Below are 26,057 nucleotides of genomic sequence, written 5' to 3'. Positions count from 1 at the left end.
CAAGAAAAATAAAGGGGAAAAATATGCTTAGGTTTCTGCAGATTCTATCAGTTCTCTTTTTCAGTGGGTATGTTATTTTTCATCATGAGTCATTTGGAATTATCTTGGATCATTATTTTGATTCACAATAGTGTATCCTTATATTGCTTTTAGTGTGTTCATTATTCTCCTAGCTTTGTTCACTTCCCTTGAATATAAGTCTTTCCAGGCTTTCCAGTAGTATTCCATCACAGTCATATAATTTATTCAGTTAATCCCCAATTGATGGACATCTCAATTTCCAGGTTTTTGCCACAACAAAAAAGAATGGATATATGTATATATGCATATATATATATATTCATATTTATGGGTTTCTTCTCCTTTTTCTTTGATCTCTTTTTGGAGCAAGGATTCAGTAGTAGTATTGCTGGTTTAGAGTATGCATAGTTTTCTAGCTCTTTGGGCATAAGGTTCAAGTCTTTCTCCACAATGGAAGAACTAGTTCATAGATCCACTAGCAATGCATTAGTGTACCACATCTCTTCTAATATTTGTCATTTTCCTTTTCTGTCATCTTAGCCAGTCTGATGGGTGTGAGATGGTACCTCAGAGTTAATTTTCATTTTTTGATTATTAGTAATTTAGAGTATTTTTTCATATGACTATTGATAGTTTTGATTTCTTCTTCTGAAAATGCTATGTTAGTATCCTTTAACCACTTATATCAGTTGGAGAATTACTCTTATTTTTATTTTTATAAATTTTGCTTAGTTCTTTCCGTAGTTGAGAAATGAGACTTTTAACAGAGAAATTTTTGGTCTAAAATTTTTTCTCTGGTTTTTCTGCTTTCCTTCTAATTTTGGCTGCATTGGTTTTGTTTGTGCAAAACCTTTTTCATTTAATATGTTCAAAATTGTCCATTTTATTCCATGTGAATCACTCTTCCTTTAAAAATATATCTGACAGGTATATCTGACAGGTAATTTCTTCTATACTTCTGTAATTTGTTTAGGATACTACTCTTTGTGTTTCGTCATGCACTCATGTTGAGTTTATCTTGGTGTATGGTGTAAATATTAGTTTATATCTAATTTATTCCAGACAGTAGCCTTTCCCAACAGTTTTTGTCAAATAATGAGTTCTTGCTCCAATAGCTAGTATCTTTGGGATTTCTCAAATACTGGACTACTCTGCTCATTTATTTCTATATTGTGTATCTAATCTTTCGGTTGTTTAGACACTTTCATATCTAGTATCAAATTCTTTGTAATATAATGTGAGGTCTGGTACTACTAGAAGGGGAGAGATAGCTTCCTTCATGTTATTCATTTCATTGATTCTCATGACAGTTTTTACTTTAGTAGCAACAGAGAAGAAAGTCTTATTTCAGAGGTTTGGTTTGTTACCAAAGAGCTTAAGAAGAGACATCCAAGTATAGAGTCATTTCTGAGTACAGTAAGTGACTTTTTGCACATATACCCTTTATTCCTTCAGGAGAAATTTTTTACTATTATTTTAACTCCATAAAGTAATTCTTTGGTAGTGATTAGTATGGCATTGAATAAGTAAATTAATTTACATAGAACTGTAATGTTTTCGGTTTGGTAAACCCATGAGAAATTACTATTTCTCCAACTGCTTAAATTTGTCTTTATATTAAAAGTATTTTATAATTTTGTTCCTGTAGTTTCTGGATTTGCCTTGGTAAGTACAATTCTAAGGATTTTATACCATCTGTAATTATTTCCAATGGAATTTCTCTTCCTGGTTGGCTTTTTTGGTAATACATAGAAATGCATAGTGGGTTTATTTTATATTCCATAACTTTGCTAAAGTTGTCTGTATATTGTTTTGACAATTTTTGATTCACTTTCTAGGGTTCTCTAAGTATACCATCATATTGTCTGCAAAAAATGATAGTTTTGTTTCCTTGTTGCTTGTGCTTTCTTTTTCTTGTCTTATGCTATGACTAAGATTTCTAGGATTACAATGAATAATTTTAGTGGTATTGGACTTCCTTATTTCACCTCTGATATTATTGGAAAGGCTTTTAGCTTACCCCCATTACTGATGAAACCTACTCTTAGTTTTAGATACATACTACTTAACATTTTAAGGAAAGCTCAATTTATTCCTAAGCATTCTAGTGTTTTTATAGGAATAGGTGTTGTAATTTTATCAAAAGTATTTTTCTGGATATATTGATATAGTCATATAATTTTTGTTGTTTTATTATTGTCACTTGTACTTATCCTTTTCCTAATATTTAACTACACCTGATTCCTGGTATATATTTAACCTTCCATAGGGTGTGATCCTTGTGATATAGTTATATAAAATTTTTGCATCATTATTAGGGAAATTGGTCTGTAGGTTTTTTTTTATTTATGACTTGTTAAATTTCTTTTTCCCAAGATAGGATTATTTTTAGAGGCAATGTAATAATTTCATATATATTCATCCATTTCATTTGGACTGTCAATTTTATTGGCATAAAGTTGGGCAAAATAGCCCCTGACAATTGCTTTAACTTCATCTTTGTTGATTATGCATTCTCTTTTTTATTTTTGATTAGGTAATTTGGTTTTGTACTGTTCCTTTCTTTTTTTTATTTTTAAATTACATGTAGAAACAATTTTTGGCAATTGTTTTCTGATATTCATTTCAGATTCTCTCCCTTCCTCCTGTCCTTCCTGAAGCAGTAAATAATTTCATATAGGTTATACCGTTGCTTTTATGCAATGCATATTTCTATATTTACTATGTTGTGAATGAAGATACATTTCACATATACAATTTTAAAATCCCTGAAGGAAATGAAGGAAACATAATGTGCAATGAGATTTCATAAGTTCTTTGTTGTGTAGCATTTTTTAAAATCACTAATCCTTAAAGGTTATCTTGGAATCATGTTTAATTGATGAATAGTTTTGTCCTTCATAGTTGATAATTGTACAATATTTCTGTTCCTGTACACACTATTCTCCTGATTCTGCACACTTCACTTTGAGATGTAAGTCTTTCTAGGTTTTTCTGAACTCATTTTGTTTATTTCTTATGGCATAATAGTTTTCCACTATACCCATATACTACTGCTTGTTTAGCTATTCCTCAGCTGATGGACTCCCTCAGTTTGCAATTCTTTGCCATTACAAAAAGAGCTGCTACAAATATTTCTGTACCAAATGTTGGTAGGTCAAAGGGTATACATAGTTTTATTCCCCTTTGGGTGTGATTCCATGTATTCTCTGGAACAGTTGTTTATTCTCTTTTTGCAAAAATCAAATTAAATTATTCTCTTTTTACAGAAATCAAATTAACCAATAGTTTATCTATTTTATGGTTTTTAAAAAAACTAATTCCTAATTTTACTTATTAGTTCAACTTTTTTGACTTTCAATTTTGTTAATCTTTCCTTTTATTTTTTTAGTATCAAAATATTTGTATGTAATTGGAAATTTTTAGTTTTTTAGTGATATGCATAATTCATTATTATCTTCTTTTTCTGTATGTGTGGTTTTTTACCTTTACCTTCAGTCTTAGAATTTTGGTTCTAAGGCAGAAGAGTGATAAGGGATAAGGAATAAGGGACAAGGAATAAAGGTTAAGTGACTTGCTTATCATGCAGCTAGGAAGTATCTTGAGTCCAGATTTGTGCCCATGACCTCCTGTCTTTAGGCCAGGCTTTCAGTCCATGGAGCCACTCAACTGCCCCTTTCTATTTTTTTTTTTTTTTTGACGTGTTTAGAGATATAAAGTTTCCCCTGAGTACTACTCTGCATCCCACAAATTTAGAATTTTTTTTCTTAGCATCACTTGGTATGTTGTACTGTTGTCATTATCTTTAATTAATTTATTGTTTTATGATTTGTTCTTTGACCCACTCATTTTTTAGAATTATATTAATTTCTAATTGGATTTTAATATATGCTTTCAGTGTCTTTCCTTTATTATAATTTTATTGTATTTGATCTAAAAAGGACATTTAATATTTCTGCTTTTCTTCATTTGTTTGTGAAGTTTTTATGCCATTATACATGATCAATTTTTGTTCAGTTGCCATGCAGCTATGTTCTTTCTACTCCCATTAATTCTTTTATAGGTCTAGGATATCTAACTTTTCTAAAATTCTATTTATTTTAAATTCTTTTTTGCTTATTTTTTGTTTCTGTTTGTCTAGATCTGGTTAGGGTAAATTGAGGTCATCTACTAATTTAGTTTTATTGTCTACTTCCTCCTTTAACTCAGTTAATTTTTCCTTCACAAATGTGTGTTCAATATTGATATTAATTCTTTTTATGGCTCCTTTTATCAAAATGTTTCTCTGAATATCTTTTTTAATTAGGTGTGGTTTTGTTTTGTCTTGGATTGTGATTGCTAATCCTGTTTTTTTTTTTACTTAAGGCAAAGCATAATAGATTTTGCTCAAGTTCCTTATTTTTACCCTGCATATCTTTCTGTTCCAAGTGTGTCTCTTGTAACCAATATGTTGTATTTTGGTTTCTTATCCATTTTGTTATGTGCTTGGTGAATCCATTTATCAGTGAATTCATTCCATTTACACTTATAGTTATGATTACTATATATTTTCTTCTATGCTATTCTCTTCTATTTATCCTTTTCTAAATAAACAAAAAACAAGTCTGTCACATCTGACAGAAATGTGGATCAGGGATTTCTCAAACTAAGATAGAGATTTGAGGAATTATAAACCAGATTAGAAGCTAAATATTTCGAGCCAATTGAGAAGTAACCAGAGAAGATTAAAAAAAAAAACATGAAAAAAGTTTCTTATAGAAGACAGAAACCCAATAAACCCGAAAAGCTAGAAAAGACATCAGAAACCCCTAGAACCAATAAACTAAGAATCAGCAAGCATTTATTAATTACCTTCTATCTTCTAGACACTACAGATACAACTATAGTGAATGAGACAATCCCTGTTCATGAATAGCACTATATATATATGTGTGTGTGTATAAGTATACACATATATATTTATATATAACATTCCTATTTATACATAAAGAGAAGTATTATATATAAATTTATACAGAATAAATGTAAAGAAAATGAAGTAAAAATAAACAAAGGCAAAGGAGTTAAATAGAAGATAGTTTGGTAGAGAAGGGTGTTAAAATCAAGAAAGACTTTGTGCATTAGACCATAAAATCTCAAATTTTTTAGAACCTTCAAAGAATTTTTGTTTTGTCAATATAACCAATCTTTTGAATTTGAGAGCTCATAGTGTCATTGCGTTTGGTTTATGTTCACAGGAAGCAGCACACTAATAAGGGTTCAAAAACTCTTGTGTATTCCCCCTTCCATCCTCCAGAGTGTAACATTGTGGCAGCTGTGACTGACTCCCTCTCTGAGAACCTCCTTCCCAGAATTGGAAGCATAAAGGCAGATTGAAATAACCGAGTCAGCCTAGAAAGAAAGACAAAGGTGCCTGCTAAATTGAGCACATCCTTGCTACGTTAGTACTCAAATGTACATATTCATGTTTCTTTTATCATACACTAGTATATGAACTGCTACTTAAGAAGTACTTAGGATATTTAATAATGACACCTATTTTCTTCCTAAATTTGGAGAATTCTAACAAACTATTTTAAGTATAGTAGTAGTCTCTGGGTAATTGAGGATGACAATTGTCTTTGTGTGCTTTCATCTGTGATGTAGATGAGTGTGCACAAAAACACTTGTGCGTGAAGGAGATTTAAGTGGAAAAGTTGATGCACAGAGACAGTTCTACTCTCTCGGTGTTGGAAGCCTGGGTCCAGTGGTACAAAAAGTCCTTACACCTGGAGACTTCCTCAGCTGCATTGGATGACCATGTTGTCTTTTGTGCTCCAACGCGCCCTAAGTACTCCACAGTGCTTTACTGCGTCACCCTCTCAGCTGTTGAAACTTCTTATTGATTTCTTCCGTCTGTTCAGCCAAAGCAGTCTTCACATGCTGGGTGAGCAAAGCCCTGGTTCACCAGGGGTCAACGACCCGATGGCTACCCTCACAAGGTTTAGCCGGCCTGTCAAAGCCGTTGCCCGGGGTGTGGCCGCTGCCGCATGCTAGCAGCTACTAGGAGCCACAAGTGGGAGCTGGGTGTCAGGTGAGGGTCAGAGGTTGGAGAGCTGCCCTAGGAGGGCACGACAAGCCCTCCATACCAGAGATACTACTACTCCCTGAGCACCCCATACAATATTTTAAGTATTGTAAGGTTATATATACATGCCATGTTGGTTGTTTCTATCTAGTCTTTAAATCCTACATTCGATTTTTAAGCATTTATCTTCATCCTGGTAAGATGCTGCCTCCAAGGACACCCACTGTCAGTCATTCTTCTCTTGCACTCAGCTAGTCCCTAACCCATTATCCATAGGCCTCTTTTTCTGTCTTCCTAAGCTGCCCTGGGCTGGTGAAATGAGTCACTGTGACTTCTTTATTAACTTTTCTGCTCAGATCTTGATTTGGAGTTTACTGTGGTCATTTTGACCCAACCCTGTATAAGCTAGATGCTTGGATCCCTACCTTCCAAATTTATGTAGGAGAATATTTTCCTTTATACATTCTGAGGCTATATTTTCCTTTATACATTCAAAGAAGCTCTTGGGAAATTTGCCACTATTACAACACATTCTTTTCTGCTCTGACTTATTTTCAAGTTTTCATGGAAATGAAGAAGTACACTTTATTTTGTTTTTTTCTAATAATGCAGCAAAAATATTTTTATACTTCATAGTGCCTCATGTGGTTGTCTGAAAGTGATTGAAAAGGTAGTCTGAGAGACCAGAGAAAGGTGAGGAGAGTAAATTAACTAGCCCTGAAATGGTGTTTATGAGCATAAACAAAAGTAATATTTTTTTTTTTTACTGAATCTTTTTAGGGCTCCACACAGGCTCTGTTGACATGAGTAACAGATGGATAGTGAGCTAACTAGGTCTATAATTGAAAAGGGAGAAGAGGGCAAGATTAATTGCATTTGGGAAATTGCGTAATACTTTCAGTGATACCAAATTTCTTACCCCTGCAAAAAAAAACACCATCTTTTGAATACCAATTTTCTTTTAGTTCCATCTTTTGATTCTTGCTGTTTGGGTAAATGTATGTAACTTTTTAGTGCTCTAGGAACTTCTCTTAAGACTATTACTTGGGTTGCTAGGTAGCACAGTGGATAGAAGAGCCTGGCCTGGGGTCAAGAGGACCTGGGTTCAGAATCTGGTATCAGATACTTCCTAGTTGTGTTGACCCTGGGCAACCCCCTTTTGCCTAACCTCTTGCTGTTCTTCTATCTTAGAATTGATACTAAGACAAGGTAAGAGTTTTTTTTTTAACTTTAACTTTTAGAAAAGATGACAAAAAGGGAGTTTCCTCATTAGGGAGTTTGTCTAGTCCCTATCCCTTTTGGACAATAGGCTGGGATTCATGACTTTCTAGGCTAGGATTTATGAAAAACTGCACTCTTCAAAGAATTGTAGGTAGCTCAGAGAGCAGTGAATAAATAAATGGGTGAACAAGCATTTAAGTACTTATTATAGTGCTAATACAGATTTTAAAAAATCAAGACAGTTCCTGCTGGAGACAGCATATATGGGTACAGAGCATCTAGAAAGGACCAGTGAATGATGCATAGGATATGGAGGCAAGACAGGTGGTAATTTATTATCTTAAGTATCATTTTTCACTGATGTCATATTCAGGAAACAACAAATAGATTAATTTGTTTGTAAAATACAGTCATTTGGTATAAACTTTGAAAAAATTGCCTGGAATCAGAGTATAAAGGACCTAGAATGTTAAATAGGAGAGTTTATATTTGATCTTGGAGGTATTGGAGACTGGAGCTTTTTAAACAAGTAAGTGATACGGTTTTAAGTCCTTTGCTAAAGAAATATCACATTGGCAGCTGTTGGGAGAATGAATTTGACAAGAGACTTGATACAGAGAGACCAGTTAGGAAGATGTTGAAATAGGGAGGAGGCCATGAGGTCCTGAACTAAGATTGTGGAGAGAAGGGACAGATAGATGTAAGAGAGATTGTTGAGGAATATTTGATAAGGCTTAGCAACTGATTAGATAATTGAGTGAAAGTGAAAGGTTGAGGATGACATAGAGGAGGTAAAGCTGAGTGACTAGAAGGAAGATAGGAAGATGGAGTCTTGGGAGAGATTATAGTGAGTTCTGCTGAACTATACCCAAACTTGACTTATAGACAAAAAGATATTCAGTAAATGTGTATTAGAAAAGTGGGCAGGCTAGTCAGACAGTGCTAACAACGCATAATGAATGGACAGCTTATGTGCTACACTGCTACCCACATAATATATTTAGAGAAGCCCAGTCCAAAATCAATTTGCCTTGACCCTTTGTGGAGGAGTTATTGTTCACAGGTGGGAAAATGAGAAGATGTGAGTGGGTTGCTATTTGTATTGATGGAACAACTATCCACGTCAGCCCTAACTGCCAAAAACTAGATTCTTGTCAGGATCTTTTCTTTCCTTTTGCTGGCTTTGCCAACTGTAAAAATGGATCATCTTTATTATAATAAAAGAGTTGAGTTCACTGGATAAGGTGGTATACTAGTGAGATATTGGGTGGATTGTGGAAGCAGGAACAGGGTGTGAGGGAGTGTGTATGGTAGTTCCTTCTCTCCCTCCAGTGATAACAGGCTGTCAGTTATTACTCAGTGCCCCTTGAGGAAATGACTGAAAGGATGTGATGTCTCTACCCAATCAGCCCATTTGTGAATGGTTTCAGTGCCCCGTCCTCAAGAGGATTCAGTGGCAGGGCTTAGTCTGGGCCTTAACACTGTGGGAATGGTCTCAGGCCTGAGACCTGTCCCCAATTTCTTGAAGCACCCTTCTTAATATAATTAAAAAGCCAATCAGATATCTGACTGCTACTAAGGGATTTATTATTGGAGTTAGGCAAACTGGTTGTGGTGGTGTAGGTAGCCCTGTCAAATTCCTAGGCAGTCCATGGTCTAATGGGTCTAAAGGGTCTCCGCCCCTTCCCAGTTAAATAGCTCCTTCTATTGACTTAAGTACTAGTTTGTCCTAAGAGAAGTAAGTAAGAAATAGTTCCAGGTGGCACGGAGGTGTGCCCTCCTTTTAGGGTCCAGACAGTCCCCATTGGAGTCTGAGATGTCTTTCTTCAGGAAGAGGAGAGTAGTAGTTGTATCTTTGATGGGAAATCAACAACAGGCTTAGAGAAAGAAGCAGTGTCCTCTCCAGTGGCTTCAGCAATCCTTCAGCCCTACAAAACTGGACTTCACAGCTTCAAGTCTCCAGGTAGAAGACCAAGAGGATCCCCAGAATCCTCTCAGAACCGTTAGTTGTCCCACAAGCCCTTGCTTCTTCAACTGTCATTCAACCTCCTTTAGTCCTCATCTTCAAAATTCCAAATCTCCCTGCCCCCATCCTTACAGTGCCTTCCTCAGAGCTTTTGTGGAGATCAAATAAAATAATGTATATAAAATATTTTGTATTTCTGACTTCTAATTCTGAATTCTTTTTACTTTGTCCTCCATCTATGATCCAACCAAACTGGCCTTCTCTCTATTCTGCACACATGACACCATCTCACATCTCTGCCTTTGCACTGAATGTCCCAAATGCCTAGAATGCCCTTCTCCTTATCTCTGCCCCATACAGACCTTCTCTTCACACAGTCCTAGCTAGCATTGTCTTATGCATAAAGCTCTATCTGATTCCATCCTATCCCCCTTCCTTCAGTGCTGAGCTTTTCCCTTCCAAACTACTTTGTATTTAATTAAACTTTGTTACATATTGTGTGTCTTTTTTCCAATTAAATTTATGCTATGTGTATTTATCTATGTACTTGTTTCACCTATTAGATTGAGGTTGTTTCCTCCTTTGGAGCTGTAGCACCTAGCATGATTCCTGGCACATAGCAGGAACTTAACAAATAATTCTTGTTTAATTTGTCTTCTTGACTCACTTTACTGTAAACTTACCTCAGGTAAGATTTTAGTGTTCCTGGCATTCTTAAAAATCTTTTATGTTAATTATTGATCATTAGTCCTTGTTTCAATTTTTTAATGTTTATTTTATGAATATGAATTGGTAGGTTTAAGTTTCCTGAAGAGCTACATCATTTGTTTTTTCAAGACTTTTCTTTTCTTCCTCATTAGGCTTATTGAAAATTTTTGCTTGTCTTTAGAATTTAATTTTGCATTGATTTTTTTTCCCTGTAACTGAACTATTTGAAATCTGCTTTGTCAATCTATTTTGTGCTAAATTTTAATAGAAATTACAGCATTTAAATGATGAAAGATATGGGAAACTCCAGATGCAAAGATCACTGCAAGATCACAATGAGAGATTGCTGTAAGCACACTAAACCTCCCCAAATCATCAAAATCATGATGGAAAAAGTAGAGATATGGAAAGGATGCCTGTATTTTGTATGGAACCACATTTAGGATAGCACAGGATTTGGCTGCATCTACACTGAAGGACCAGAAGACATGGAATATGATAATATGGAAAGGAAGGGAACTGGGTCTACAACCAAGAATCAACTACCCAGCAAAACTGACTATATTCTTTCAGGGGAAAGTATGGTCATTTAATAAAATAGAAGACTTCCAAGCATTCATAAAGAAAAGACCAGACTTAAAGAGAAAATTTGATGCCCAAACATAGAACTCAAGAGAATCAATCACCAAAAGGTAATTAAAAAAGAGGAGTGGAAAACAAAAACAAAATCTTTTTTTAAGGGACCCAATAAGTTAAAATGATTTATATTCTTGTAAGATAAGATGATATTGGTAACTCTTTAAAATTGCTATTATCACCTGGATATCTAGAAGAATTATACTTGGAGGGAAAAATGACAATCTGTATAGGATGAAATGTCAAGATATATATGTAGGTTTCTGTATCTTCCATAGTTTTTCCCTCTGCCACTTTCTTATTCTGGTCCTTTGATGTCTTGTCTTTGTGTTTGTTCTCTTTACCAGCACTGTTGTCTTTTTCCCATTCCCATCTTGAGACTATCCTTTTCTAAATATTCCTCACACATCTTCCTGACCAGTTGTTCTAAGTTCTTATCTACTACTAGAATCTGGGAGGCCGTTTTAGGTGTGACAAATTTGAGGATGTTCCTGATGTAGGTTAGTGTCTGGATTGCTGTCATGGCAAATACATAAGCTTGTGTGATTATTTGCCATACCTCTGTGTTATTAGTAAATGGCATAGTTGTTATGAATGCAGTTGAGTTAGCTATCATTCCTAGTGTCCATCACCACTCCAGTAACTGCACTGTATAAAAATATTGTAAATCTAGTAGCAGGCAAAAGCAGTCAATACCATAACTCCACACTCTATTTGCAGCATCATCTTTTCACTTTAATCTATATCCCTTAGCCTGGGGTGGATCAGACTTTTCTTGGGGTGCCAAATTGTAGTAGATATTGATACTAGGGGAATTATGGTAATAGGGAAATGTTAGAGAGGTAACACCAGGAAGCAAGCCAGGGAAAAGACTGGATCTTCCTGTTCCCTTTCAATGATCTTAGAAATATTCTCGTCACTGATGGTAAGCTTGAAGATTTCCCCTAATAACCAAATCCCACAATCAAATCCTTCAACTAAAAGGTCTTTTATTATTTTGGTAGAAGAGGTAAGGAAAAGGGAAGGGTGAGAGGAAAGTAGGTTTTCCCTAATTTTTCTAAGTTTTCCTGTTGATTGAAGATTTCAAGATATATTCAAATTCAGGAAACAACATTTATCTTTCCCTAAGGGGAGATATTGGCAGCAGTGCTGACAGGTTTCTCCTGAACTAAAACCCAAAAGTCTTTTCAAAACACAGTCTTAAGGATAAGGCAATGGCTAGAGAAAGAGTTTATCTTCCACCTTCTGGTCCAACAGCCAGAGAAGGAACTCTTTTCAGCCAGCTCAAGCTGCTTAGCTGCTTTTTCCCAAGGTTCCATGGAACTATCTCCCCATCTCAGCTGATTAGTCTTTCACAAAGTTCTAAGCTAAAATCTTCATTTACATTATGCATAAATATATATATAAAACTAGAGGTAAAAAAGAGGTTAATCCTAAGAGAAATGGAAAAGGAGAAAAAAGGAGGGGGTAAATTTATATTGCATAAAGAAGTGCATGATGGGAGCAGGGGAGAACACCAATACACTGGAAAGATAAAGAGGTTGGAGGCAAGAAATACTTCATTCTTATGAGCATTGAACTTGATTCAAAGAGGAAAGAACAATCAGATCCATTGGGGTAGAGAATTGATTCATGCCCGATAGAGAAATAGAATGTTAACAAACAGACTTGTGGGGAGGGAAGCAATACAAGGGAGGGAGAGTGTGGGTTAGTTTAAAAAGACCCTAAAGAAAAATAAGAGGGGAATGAGAAGGAGGGGCAGTAAAATAAGGATGGAAATTAAGGGGACTGATTAAAAACAAAACACTGTTGTAGAAGGAAATGGTGAAAGAAGAAAGGGCAGGACTAGGAGAGGAAATCAAAATGTTTGGGAATACACAGGTGATAATAACTCTGGATGTGAATGGGATGAACTCACCCATAAAACAGAAGCAAAAAGCAGAGTGGATTAGAAACCAAAATCTTACCATATGTTGTATAGAAGAAACACACATGAGGCAGGTATACACATACACACACACACACACACACACACACACACACACATAGAGGATAAAGGTAAAAGGCTGGAGCAAAATCTATTGGGTGTCAACTGAAAAAAAGAAGGCAGGAGTCACAATCATGATATATGACAAAGCCAAAGTAAAAATAGACATACATAAAAGAGATATAGGGAAGGTAATTACATCCTGATAAAAGGCAGTATAGACAATGAGGAAATATCAGTACTCAACATGTATGCACCAAATAGTATACCATCCAAATTTCTAAAGGAGAAACTAGTGGAGCTCAAGAATGAAATAGATAGTAAAACTATACTCATGGGAGACTAATGGGAGAACTTCCTCTATCAGATCTAGATAAATCAAACCAAAAAGATAAATAAGAGGTAAGGGATGTGAATAGAATCTTAGAAAAATTGGAGTTAATAAATATGTGGAGAAAAATAAATAGGGACAAGAAAGGAATGCACCTTCTTTTCAGCAGCATATGGTACATTCAAAAAGATTGACCTTGTACTGGGGCATTAAAATATGGCAAAGAAATGCAAAAGAGCAGAAATAATAAATGCAACCTTTTCAGTTCATAATGCAATAAAAATAATAATTAGTAAGGGTACATGGGGAGGCACATAAAAATTAATTGGAAATTAAATGATATGATTCTCCATAATTGGTTAAAGAACAAATCATAGAAACAGTCAATAATTTCATTGGAGGCAATGACAGTGATGAGACATCCTTTTAAAATCTATGGGATGCAGCCAAAGCTGTACCCAGGGGGAAATTTATATCCTTGAGTGCATATATTAATAAATTAGGGAGGGCAGAGGTCAATGAATTGGGCATGCAAATTAAAAAACTAGAAAGTAAACAAATTAAAAATCTCCAGATGAAAACTAAATTGGAGATCCTAATAACTAAAGGAGAAATTAATAAAATCAAAGGTATAAAGAACCATTGAATTAATAAATGAGACTAGAAGCTGATACTTTGAAAAAGAAGACAAAATTGACAAAGTACTGGTCAATCTAATAAAAGGAAAGAAGAAAACAAAATTAACAGTATCAAAGATGGAAAGAGAGACCCCACCTCTAAAGAAGAGAAAATTAAAGCCATCATTAAAAACAATTTTTCTCAATTATATGGCAATCTAGATGATATGGATGGATATTTACAAAAATATAAATTGCCTAGATTAACAGAAGAAGAAATAGAATACCTAAATATACCCATACCAGAAAAAAAAAAATTGAACAAGCCATCAAAGAACTCCCTAAGAAAAAATCCCCAGGACCAGATGGATTCACAAATGAATTCTTTCAAGCATTCAAAGAACAATTAATCCCAATATTATACAAACTCTTTGGCAGAATAAGCAAAGAAGGAATTCCACCAAATTCCTTTTATGACACAAAAATCGTGCTGATTCCAAAGCCAGATAGATCAAAAACTGAGAAAGAAAACTACAGACCAATTTCCTTAGTGAGCATAAATGCAAAAATCTTAAAAAAAAATACAACAGTTATTCCTATTGAAGGTAGTAGAAAGTATAGGAACAGAAGGACCTTTCCTAAAAATAATAAACAGTATATATTTAAAACCATCAGTAAGTATCATCTGTAATGGGGATAAGTTAGAAGCCTTCCCAATAAAATCAGGAATAAATCAAGGATGCCCATTATCTTGTCTATTATTTAACATTGTACTAGAAACACTAGCAGTAGCAATTAGAGAACAAAAAGAAATTGAAGGTATGAAACTTGGTAATGAGGAGACCAAACTATCACTCTTTGCAGATGATATGATGGTCTACTTAAAGAATCCTAGAGAATCAACTAAAAGCTAGTGGAAATAATGAACAACTTTAGCAAAGTTGCAGGATACAAAATAAACCCACATGAGTCATCAGCATTTCTATATATTTCCAATACATTTCAGCAGCAAGCGTTAGAGAAATTTCATTTGAAATAACCCTAGACAATATAAAATGCTTACAAATCTATCTGCAAAGACAAACACAGGAACTATATGAACACAACTACAAAACACTTTCCACACAATTAAAACTAGATCTAAGTAATTGGAAAAACATTAATTGCTCATGGGTAGGATGAGCTAACATAGTAAAATTGACAATCCTACCCAAATTAATTTACTTATTTAGTGCCATACCCATCAAACTACCAAGAAACTTTTTTTACTGAATTAGAAAAAGCCATAACAAAGTTCATTTGGAAGAACAAAAGATCAAGAATATCAAGGGAAATAATGAAAAAAAAATGTGAAGAAAGATGATTTAGCAGTACCAGATCTTAAACTGTAATATTAAAGCAGTTGTCATCAAAACAGTATGGTACTAGCTAAGAGACAGAAGGGAGAATCAGTGGAATAGACTTGGGGTAAGTGACCTCAGCACGACAGTTTATGATTAACCTAAGAATCCCAGTTTTGGGGGGGAAATCCACTATTTGACAAAAACTGCTGGGAAAATTGGAAAACAGTGTGGGAGAGATTAGGTTTGGATCAACATCTCACACCCTACTGTAAGATCAACTCAGAATGGGTGAATGACTTGAATATAAAGAAGGAAACTATAAGTAAATTAGGTGAACACAGAATACTATACCTGTCAGACCTTTGGTAAAGGAAAGATGTTAAAACCAAGCAAGAGTTAGAAAAAATTATAAAATATAAATAATTTTGATTATATTAAATAAATAAAAATTTGTATAAACAAAACCAGTGCTACCTAAATTAGAAGGTAAGCAACAAATTGGGAAAAAATTCTTTATAACAAAACCTCTGACAAAGGTCTAATTACTCAAATTTATAAAGAGCTAAATCAATTGTAGGAAAAAACCAAGCCATTCTCCAATTGATAAATGGGCAAGGGACATGAATAGGCAATTTTCAGTTAAAGAAATCAAAACTATTAATAAGCACATGAAAAAGTTTTCTAAATGTTTTAATCAGAGAGATACACATCAAAACAATACTGAAGTATCACCTCACACCTAGCCGATTAGCTAATATGACAGCAAAGGAAAGTAATAAATGTTGGAGGGGATGTAGCAAAATTGGGACATTAATACATTGCTGGTGGAGTTGTAAATTCATCCAACCATTCTGGATGGCAATTTGGATCTATGTCCAAAAGGAGCTAAAAGACTGTCTGCCCTTTGATCCAGCCAAAGCACTGCTGGGTTTGTACCCCAAAGAGATAATAGGGGAAAAGACTTGTACAAGAATATTCATAGTTGCGTTCTTTGTGGTGGCCAAAAATTGGAAAATGAGGGGATGCCCTTCAATTGGAGGATGGATGAATAAATTGTGGTATGTGTTGGTGATGGAATACTATTGTGCTCAAAGAAATAATGAACTGGAGGAATTCCATGTGAACTGGAATGAATTCCAGGAATTGATGCAGAGTGAAAGGAGCAAAACCTGGAGAACATTGTACACAGAAACTGTGGTACAATCAAATGTAATGAACTTCTCTATTAGTAGCAATAAAGTGATTGAGGACAATTTGGAGGGACTTATGGGAAAGAACACTATCCACATACAGAGGAAGAACTGTGGGAATAGAAATACAGAAGAAATACAACTGCTTGATCACATGGGTCAATGGCGTTATGATTGGGGATGCAGACCCTAAATGATCACCCTAGTGCAAATATCAATAATATGAAAATAAGTCTTGATCAATGATACATGTAAAACCCAGTGGAATTGTGCATGGTGGGGGGAGAGGAGGGAAAGAACATGAATCTTGTAACCATGGGGAAAATATTCTAAATTAACTAAATAAAAATTTCCAAAAATCAAAAAGAAAAAGACCTGGAGTTTTTCTTTGTTCTCATGATCATTGGAAATGTGTTTCTAGAAAATGAAATTACACATCAGCAAACTTAAAATCATATTATGGTCAGATTATATATTGCATGTTTTATCAATTGCATTGGAATAAATTCTCATTTTCAAAACTAGCCCTGTGGCAGAACTGATTGTTCATTTTCTTTTGATTCCTTTACAATTGCCTAAAAATATACCCTCATCTTCTCATCCTCAAAGCTATTTTTACTTCTTACCTCTACTTTATCTACTCACCTTTCCGTTCCCCAGCCTTAGATTGAAACTACTTTTTTGAAGGTGTTACCTTCTTTCTTGACTTCACAACTTTTAACGTTCACCACTCTCTCCTACACTCTTCTTTGACTACTTTCCTTCCTGGATTTTCTTTTCAGTGCTAACTACAGATTCTTTTCCTGCCTAACTAACCAACCAAACCATTTTAGGTTTCTCATCTTACTTTGGGACCCTATCCCTCATTTGGTTATGCCTCTAAACTCTCCTTGGTTCTTTGTATGCTCTGAGTAATCAGTTTTCCTGGTTCAACCATTCACTTTATGTTGATGACTTCTAAATCTGAATATTCAGGCTCTGTCTCTCTCTGTCTCTGTCTGTCTGTCTGTCTGTCTGTCTGTCTGTCTGTCTGTCTGTCTGTCTTGTCTCTCTCTTTCTGTCTCATATCACTATTTGCTTGTTCAATAGTTTCACCTGACATGTTTAAAACAGTCCAATTTTTTCCCTTACAAACCCACTCTTCTTTCTAGCTTTCTCTGTTATGTTGAAGGGCATGATTTTTTTTTTTATTACCTTTTAATTACCTAGGATCACAACCTAGAAATTATTGTCAATTTTTCACTTGTCCTCATTCCCTAAATCCCAATCAATTGCCAAATTTCCTCATTTAAAGCCTTTCACGATCTGTCTTTAGCCTGTCCTTCCTGATTTATTTCTCATTTCTTAACCTTCTGGCTAAACTGTGCCATTTTGTGTGCCCCATACATATTTCATTTCCTCTTTCCAAACCTTTTTTTTTTCCTCTTATTCATTTATTTGTTTGTTACATTAAAAGTTTTCAGGTATCTCTCTTCCTCCCTTCCCTCCCCATAGTACAGAAGGCATCATTTGACAAAAAGCTTTATAGATAAAATTATGTTTTGCTAGTTTCTATTCATCAGTTCTTTCTCTGGAGGTGGACATACACAAATTTTTCTTCAGACAGTATTTCTGTTACTGCATATCTCTTGGTTCCACTCATTTCACTCTTCTTAATTTCATGTAGGTCTGGGTATGTTTTTTTTTTAAACTAGTTTTTTTAAACTAACCTTGCTTGTCTTTTCTTATATCACAGTCATATATTCTATCACAATGATATTCTACAACTTGCTTAGTTGTTCACCAATCCCCTTATTTCTAGTTCTCTGCTACCACAAAGAGAAATTCTGTAAATATTTTAGAACATATAGGTTCTTTTCTTTTTTCCCTTATCCCTGTAGGTAACAGACTGAATAGTGATATTGCTATATCAAAGCGTATAAGAATTTTAGAACTTTAGGGCATAATTTCAGATTGCTCTCTAAAACGATTGTATCAGTTCATAGTTCAAACAACAATATATTAATGCCCCAATTTTTCCATATCCCCTCTAATGTTTATTTTGTTCTTTTAATAATTTTAGCTGATCTAAATTGCATAGCTGTGCAGTGATATCTCAAGTTGTTTTCATTTACATTTCTATAATAATGATTTAGAGCATTTTTCATACAGCTATATATAGCTTTGATTTCTTTGTCCCAAAACTATCTTTTGACCATTTATCAGTTGGGGAGTTGTTCATTCTTATAAATTTGACAAAATACGTTTTAGATATGAGATTAATATCCAAGAAACTGTCTATAAAATTCTCCCCCACCCCAATTTTCTGCTTTCCTTCTAATTTTGACTGCATTCGTTTTATTAACTTGATGTAATCAAAATTATCTGTTTATGTATCACAATACTTTCTATCCTTAAAGTTTATTCATAAATTCTTCTACTATCCATAAATATGATAGGCAATATTTTTCCTGTTCTAATATCCATTTTAACGTTTTGGTAAATTGTGTGGGTTAGTAATATATATCTAGTTGCTACCAGACTGCTTTCCAGTTTTCCCCAAAATTTTTGCCAAATAGTGAATTCTTATCCCTAATATTTGCATCTTTACTTTTGTCAAACACAAGATTACCATAATTTTCTACTACTGTTTTGTTTGTTCCACTGATTTACTTTTCTGTTTCTTAGTATCAGTTTTGAAAATTACTGCTTTTTAAAAAAATTAATTAATTACAATATTTTTCCATGGTTTCATGATTTATTTTCTCTCTCCCCTCTTCCCAGAGTTGACAAGCAATTCTGCTGGATTATTCATGTATTATTGCTCAAAACCTATTAATTTTTATAATAGAATGATCTTTTAAAACCCAAATTCCCAATCATATACCCATATAAAGAAGTGATAAATCATCTGTTTTTCCTTTTGCTTTTCTACTCCCACAGTTCTTTATCTCAATTTCTATAATGTTATTTCCTTTTCAGCAAAATATAGACTCGTTTTGGACACTGAAAGTGTAATTTTTCTTTGAAATTAAATTAAGGCACAGTGCCTAACACATAGACTAAATTTTTAAGTGAAATGCCATCTTTTTCTCTAAAGCTTTGGCTTTTATTTCCCATTATTTCAGATGCCCGTTAGAGCTCTTTTGATTTATCTTCAGCTCATTACACCCTAACTATAGCCACTTTAAAAAACAACCACTCGTTTTTACTCTTCCCAGATCCACTGTGCTATTTATGCCCCAGTTTCTTGCCATTCTACAAATCTAGCTTTTAAGAATAGTTAGCAAGTAGTCTACTCTCCTGTTATTGGTAATGTATTTCATTTGATTGCTCCATGACTACTACAATTATCATTATCTTTGACTTCCCATTCTAAAACATTGTATATGTTGTTAGAATAAATCAGAATTTCCCTATTAAAAGTAAGCTCCTTCTGGATAGGAACTCTTGCTTCATTGTATTTGTATTTTCTTCAGTGCTTAGAGATTGCCTGGCAAATAGTAAATACTTTATAAATACTTTAGCAGTCATACAGACTCCAGTTCTTTGTATAATAGTAGTGCTGGTGAGTGTTTTTGTATTGTGGAAGCATACTAAAGTCCCTAATTGCATTTCCCTTTTCAGGAAAATAGCATTTCAGTCCAAAATTCCTTTGAACTCACTTGAATGAAATAAAACCTAATATGATTTTAAGGAATCAGTGACCTAATATGAAATCCTTATCAAAAGCCTATTTCTTCTAATGGAAAACTTAAAGTTTGAGGGATCAGGTATCTCTGATGACATAATTAGGGTGGTTATCTGGGAAGGGTAGGAGTGGTTTGGATTAACCCAATTAAAAGCATTACCTCTTCCCCTACTCTTGACTAGATTAAATAGATTTATGAAAATAATTCTTCAGGGTGTGCTAAAGCCTAAGTTACAGTTGCTCTATTGATGAATCTTGATTCCTTCTCTCATATTATTTATATATAAATTTCCTTTGTTGTTGTATGTTATCTTCCTCATTAGACTGTGGGCTCTAGAAAGCAGGGATTGTTTCTTGCCTTTCTTTATATCTGCTACTTAGCACAATTTCTGGCACATAGCCACACTTAATAAGTGCTTATTGACTGATTGATTTCATCATGAACTCTAATTTTAACTTGGAATTTTGTCTTATTTCTTGAACCCCATAAATTTTAAGTATAAAATATCTTGGGTGAGAAGTTTTCCAAGCCAGGAGGAAACATTTTTCTCTCTCTAAACACTTAGAATTTAATTAATGTGGTGCCAAAAATATTTAATATTTACTTTTTTTTTCAGTATTTGGTTTGGGTTTTTGTCTCAGTTTCTTTGATGTCTTCAGGATATTCATGTACCACAATTTGTTCAGTGATTACCATATCGATAGACACTCATTAGTTTCTAGTTCTTTGCCAATATTTAAAGAACTGTTATACATATTTGTACATATGAACCTCTTTCTTTGATATCTTTTGAGGGAGGCTAGGCCTAGTATTTGTAGGTCAAAGGGTAAAAACAGTTCAGTGACTTTTCAAGTGTAGGTCCAAATTGTCTAGAGACTGGATGGATCACTTCAGAAGTATACCAATAATACATTAGTGTTTCTGGCAATGAATCTTCATGAACAATTAACATTTTACTCTTTTGTCACCTTTGCTAATCGTGATATATATTACATATATAGCCAAGGAAAATAAATGCGCACATTGGCTGTCTAAGAAAGTATTTGTTTCAATTGACAAGTCTATTCAGATTTTTCTCAAACCATCTCTTTCATCATTCCTCACAGCACAATAGTATTCCACCTTCTTCATATTCCATAACTTTTTCAGTCATTCTCCAGTTGGTGAGAACTTCCTCAATTTCTGTACACCTTTGTCCTCACAAACAGAGCTGCTATAAATACATATGTTTATATACTTATAATTATATGTTTACATGCGATTATTTTCCCCTCTTCTTTGTTCTTTTTGGGGGGATTAGGCAGACTTAGTATTAATATCGTTGGTCAGAGGGTTTGCACAGTTTAATAGCTTTGGAGGTATAGTTCCAAATGGCTTTCTAGAATAGCTAGGCTTTTATTTATTGATTGATTTAAAACCCTTATCTTCCATCTTAGAATCAATACTGTGAATTGGTTCTAAGGCAGAAGAGTGGTAAGGGACAGTATGGGGGTATCAAGTGACTTTCCCAGGGTCACACAGCTAGGAAGTGTCTTAGGCTAGATTTGAACCCAGGACCTCCCGTCTCTGGGCCTGACTCTCAATCCACTGAGCCACCCAAATGCCCCCAGGTTACTTTTTTTAAATATGGCTATTAGACTTCTGGTCAAGATGGCGGCTTAGAAGCAGCAAAAGTTCAGACCTCTGAAAACCCTTCCTTACCGATCACAAACTGAATGCTCCTAGGAGACTGAAATTCAAACTTAACAAGAGGACAGAGCCTGGGAACCCTCCCTCTGGACTCAAATCAAAAGGTACGCCCCCCCTCCCCAAAGCCAGAATCCTAGAACACTCGGGTCTAAGGGGAAGGCAGAAGGCAGGTCCTAGGACCCCTTCCCCCCAATCCAGAGCACTGAGCCTCCAGCAACAGTGGTAACATCAGGGCCAGAAAAGGTGCTGTTCTGAACGGCGTAACTTGAAAGCAACCTGGGCCAGTCTCAGGGCATCCAATACAGACAGCAGGGAAGCAGCCTGAGAGAGAAGGGGGATGTAGCCCCATGGCTGGGTCCTTCCATCAGAGACTCACCGGAGGTTTTTGCCTCGGGGCACATCCAGACCAACCCAGTTGAACCTAATCCCATCAGGAGCCCTCAGAGCTCAGGGAGGCCAGGATCCCTCCCCCGCTAGAGTGGAGGGCCTCTGAAAGGACAGGCACCTTGGGGAGGGCAAAGGCACTGGGGTACCTTGCGGACAGTGCTGTGCCAGACTCAGAGCTTGGAAGTAAGGCAGAGGAGAAACAACTGGATAGAACTGAGAGCAGTAACACCCGAAACACTGGCAGGCAGGGGAGAGCAGAACCTGGGCTTCCCCGGAAAGACAGAACATCTACGGAGAACAGACAATTTGCCTGGGGCTAAACCCTCGGATCATCAGACAGATACAATGAGGGCTAGTCCTCCCTCAGATTTCTGACTGGAAGAGGAGAAAAAAAAAACCCATAGAGATGGCAAACAGTGCATAGGTGAAACAGCCTCCAAACACCAAGAAAAGCAAGAAGAAGGGGGTGACTTTGGACACATTTTATGGAGCAAAAATACAAAATACAGAGGAGATAGAAGAGGAAACACAAACAAATGCTCCAATACATTCCAAAAGAAATGGAAATTCTCCACAATTAAATTGGAAATTATCAAAAAGAAGGAAGCCTTCTGGAAGGAAAAATGGGAAACAATGCAAAAGGAACTGAGCAATCTGCGGGACCAAAATATGCAAATGCAGAAAAAGCTCAAAGCCTCAAAAAACAGGTCAGACCAAACTGAAAAGGAAAATCAGTCTTTAAAAGTCAGAATTAGGCAACTGGAAGATAAAGATCTTGTAAAAGAACAAGAATTAATAAAGCAAAATCAAAAGTCTAAAGAATTATAAGATAAAATATCTCACTGACAAGGTGCCAGACCTGGAAAACAGAGGAAGGAGAGACAACCTGAGAATCGTTGCTCTACCAGAAAAGCCAGAAATAAACAGTAATCTTGATATCATAATACATGATATCATCAAAGAAAAAACTGCCCAGAGATTCTAGAAAAAGGGGACAAAATATGCATTGAAAGAGTTCACAGAACACCCTCTACACTAAATCCCCAAAAGACAACTCCCAGGAATGTAATTGCCAAAATCCAAAGCTTCCAAGCAAAAGAAAAAATCTTACAAGAAGCCAGAAAAAGACAATTTAGATATTAAGGAACACCAATCAGGGTCACACAGGACCTAGCAATTTCTGATCTGAACAACCTTAAGGCATGGAACATGATATTCAGAAAAGCAAGAGAGCTGGGTCTTCAACCAAGAATCAGTTATCCATCAAAACTGACTATATACTTCCAGGGGAGAGTATGGGCATTCAACAAAATACAAGATTTCCAAGTATTTGTTAAAAAAAAGACCAGAGCTCTGTGGAAAGTTTGACATCCAAACACAAAGAGCAAGAGAAACTTGAAAAGGTAAATATGAAGGAAAGGGAAAAGGAGAAAAATGTTATCTTTTTCTTTTATTCAAACTCTTCTATACGGACTACATTTATATCAACTTATATATTTTAATATGTGGGAGAAATGTAATGTGTAACTCTCAAAAATTGTATGCATCATTAGAATAGTAAGAAAAATCACGCATGGGGGAAACTTTGGGGCATCAAGATGATATGGAGAAAGGGGGGGTAGAAAGAAAAAGGGAGGGGGGAATCTTTGATGGTACTAATATATACTCCAAGAAATAGGAAAAAAAAAACCAAATTGAATAATCATTCTCACACAAAGATACACATGGGAAGGGGAGGGGAAGAAAACTATAAGAAGGAGAGGAAGAGAGTTGTTACTTAAACCTTACTCTCAGTGAAATCAACTCTGAGAGGGAAGAGCATCTAGATCGATTGGGATCTTGAATTCTAAGTTAACCAACAGGGTAAGGGAGAAGGGAAAATCAAGGGAGATTGGGGGGGGGGGAGGGATCACAAAAAGGCAGGGAAGGAGAAGGGGGATGGGGAAGGGAACAAAAAGGGAGGGGCTAGAAAGGGAAACATATCAAGGGAGGGGACTAGGGGGACTGATTTAAAGTTAATCACTGGCTTAAAAGGTTATAACTAAAGAAGAAAGGTCAGAATTAGGGGAGGATATCAAAATGCCAGGGAATCCACAAGTGACAATCATAACTTTGACCGAGAATGGGATGAACTCACCCATAAAACGTAGACGAATAGCAGAATGGATTAGAATCCAAAACTCTACCATATGTTTTCTTCAAGAAACACACATGAGGTGGGTAGACACTCACAAGGTCAGAATTAAAGGATGAAGTAATACCTTCTGGGCCTCAACTGATAGAGAGAAGGCAGGAGTTGCAATCATGATATCTGACAAAGCCAAAGCACATATAGACCTGATTAAAAGGGATAAGGAAGGTAAATATATTTTGTTAAAAGGGACTTTAGACAAGGAGGAAATATCACTAATCAACATGTATGCACCATATAATATAGCACCCAAATTTCTAATGGAGAAACTAGGAGAATTGAAGGAGGAAATAGACAGTAAAACCATATTAGTGGGAGATTTGAACCAACCATTATCAAATCAAAAAATAAGAAACAGGTAAAAGAAGTGAATGAAATCTTAGAAAAATTAGAGTTAATAAACATATGGAGGAAAATATATAGGGACAAAAAGGAATACACTTTCTCAGCACCACATGGGACATTCACAAAGATGGACCATACACTAGGTCACAGAAACATGGCATACAAATGCAGAAAAGCAGAAATGATAAATGCAGCCTTTTCTGATCATAAGGCAATAAAAATAATGATCAGTAATGGTACATGGAGAGCCAAATCAAAAATTCATTGGAAATTAAATAATATGATACTCCAAAATCGGTAGAGAACGAATCATTGAAATAATAATTTCATCAGGGAAAATGACAATGGTGAGACATCCTTTCAAACCTTATGAGATGCAGCTAAAGCAGTAATCAGAGGAAAATTCATATCCCTGAGTTCATATATTAACAAACTAGGGAGGGGAGAGATCAATGAATTAGAAATGCAAATAAAAAAACTTGAAAGTGAACAAATTAAAACCCCCCAGAAGAAAATCAAATTAGAGATCCTAAAAATTAAGGGAGAAATTAATAAAATCGAAAGTGATAGAACTATTAAATTAATAAATAATACTAGAAGCTGGTACTTTGAAAAAACAAACAAAATAGACAAAGTACTGGTCGGTCTAATTAAAAAAAGGAAAGAAGAAAAGCAAATTAACAGCATCAAAAATGAAAAGAGGGGCAGGGGCATCACCTCCAATGAAGAGGAAATTAAGGCAGTCATTAAAAACTACTTTGCCCAATTATATGGCAATAAATATACCAATCTAGGCAATATGGATGAATATTTACAAAAATATAAACTGCCTAGAGTAACAGAAGAAGAAATAGAATTCTTAAATAATCCCATATCAGAAAATGAAATCCAACAGGCCATCAAAGAACTCCCTACGAATAAATCCCCAGGGCCCGATGGATTCACAGGTGAATTCTATCAAACATTCAAAGAACAGCTAATCCCAATACTATACAAACTTTGACATAATAAGCAAAGAGGGAGTTCTACCAAATTCCTTTTATGACACAAACATGGTACTGATTCCAAAGCCAGGCAGGTCAAAAACAGAGAAAGAACATTATAAACCACACTCCTTAATGAATATAGATACAAAAATCTTAAATAGGATGCTAGCAAAAAGACTCCAGCAAGTGATGAGAAGGGTCATCCACCATGATCAAGTAGGATTTATACCAGGGATGCAGAGCTGGTTCAATATTAGGAAAACCATCCACATATATGACCATATCAACAAGTAAACCAACAAGAATCACATGATTTTATCAATAGTACATAAAATGCCTTTGATAATCTATAACACCCATTCCTATTAAAAACACTAGGAAGCATAGGAATAGAAGGGTCTTTCCTAAAAATAATAAACAGTATATATCTAAAACCATCAGCTAACATCATCTGCAATGGGGATAAGCTAGATGCATTCCCAATAAGATCAGGAGTGAAACAAGGATGCCCAATATCACCTCTATTATTTGACATTGTACTAGAAACACTAGCAGTAGCAATTAGAGAAGAAAAAGAAATCGAAGGCATTAAAATAGGCAAGAGCAGACCAAGTTATTGCTCTTTGTGGATGATATGATGGTCTACTTAATGAATCTTAGAGATTCAATCAAAAAACGAATCGAAATAATCAACAACTTTA

At 35.2% G+C, this 26,057-nt stretch overlaps 1 protein-coding gene across 16 annotated transcripts in view; it reads left to right on the top strand.

Moving 5' to 3' along the window:
* Positions 1-26,057, top strand: part of TNRC6C (trinucleotide repeat containing adaptor 6C) — a 266,081-nt gene that overhangs the window by 48,051 nt on the left and 191,973 nt on the right. Inside the window, exon 1 of one of the 16 annotated variants that reach the window (XM_056817420.1) lies at positions 10,170-10,675. The exons of the other annotated variants lie outside the window; for them this stretch is intronic. The gene's annotated coding sequence lies outside the window, so the exon portion shown is untranslated. Of the gene's footprint in view, positions 1-10,169; positions 10,676-26,057 lie in introns of those variants that run through there. 16 annotated transcript variants of the gene reach the window in all.

This window comes from Monodelphis domestica, chromosome 2, assembly GCF_027887165.1.
Source record: "Monodelphis domestica isolate mMonDom1 chromosome 2, mMonDom1.pri, whole genome shotgun sequence".
In the NCBI taxonomy this organism is placed as follows: Eukaryota; Metazoa; Chordata; class Mammalia; order Didelphimorphia; family Didelphidae; genus Monodelphis; species Monodelphis domestica.
Note: the sequence above shows the minus strand (reverse complement) of the source record. Positions and strands in the feature narration are given on the sequence as shown.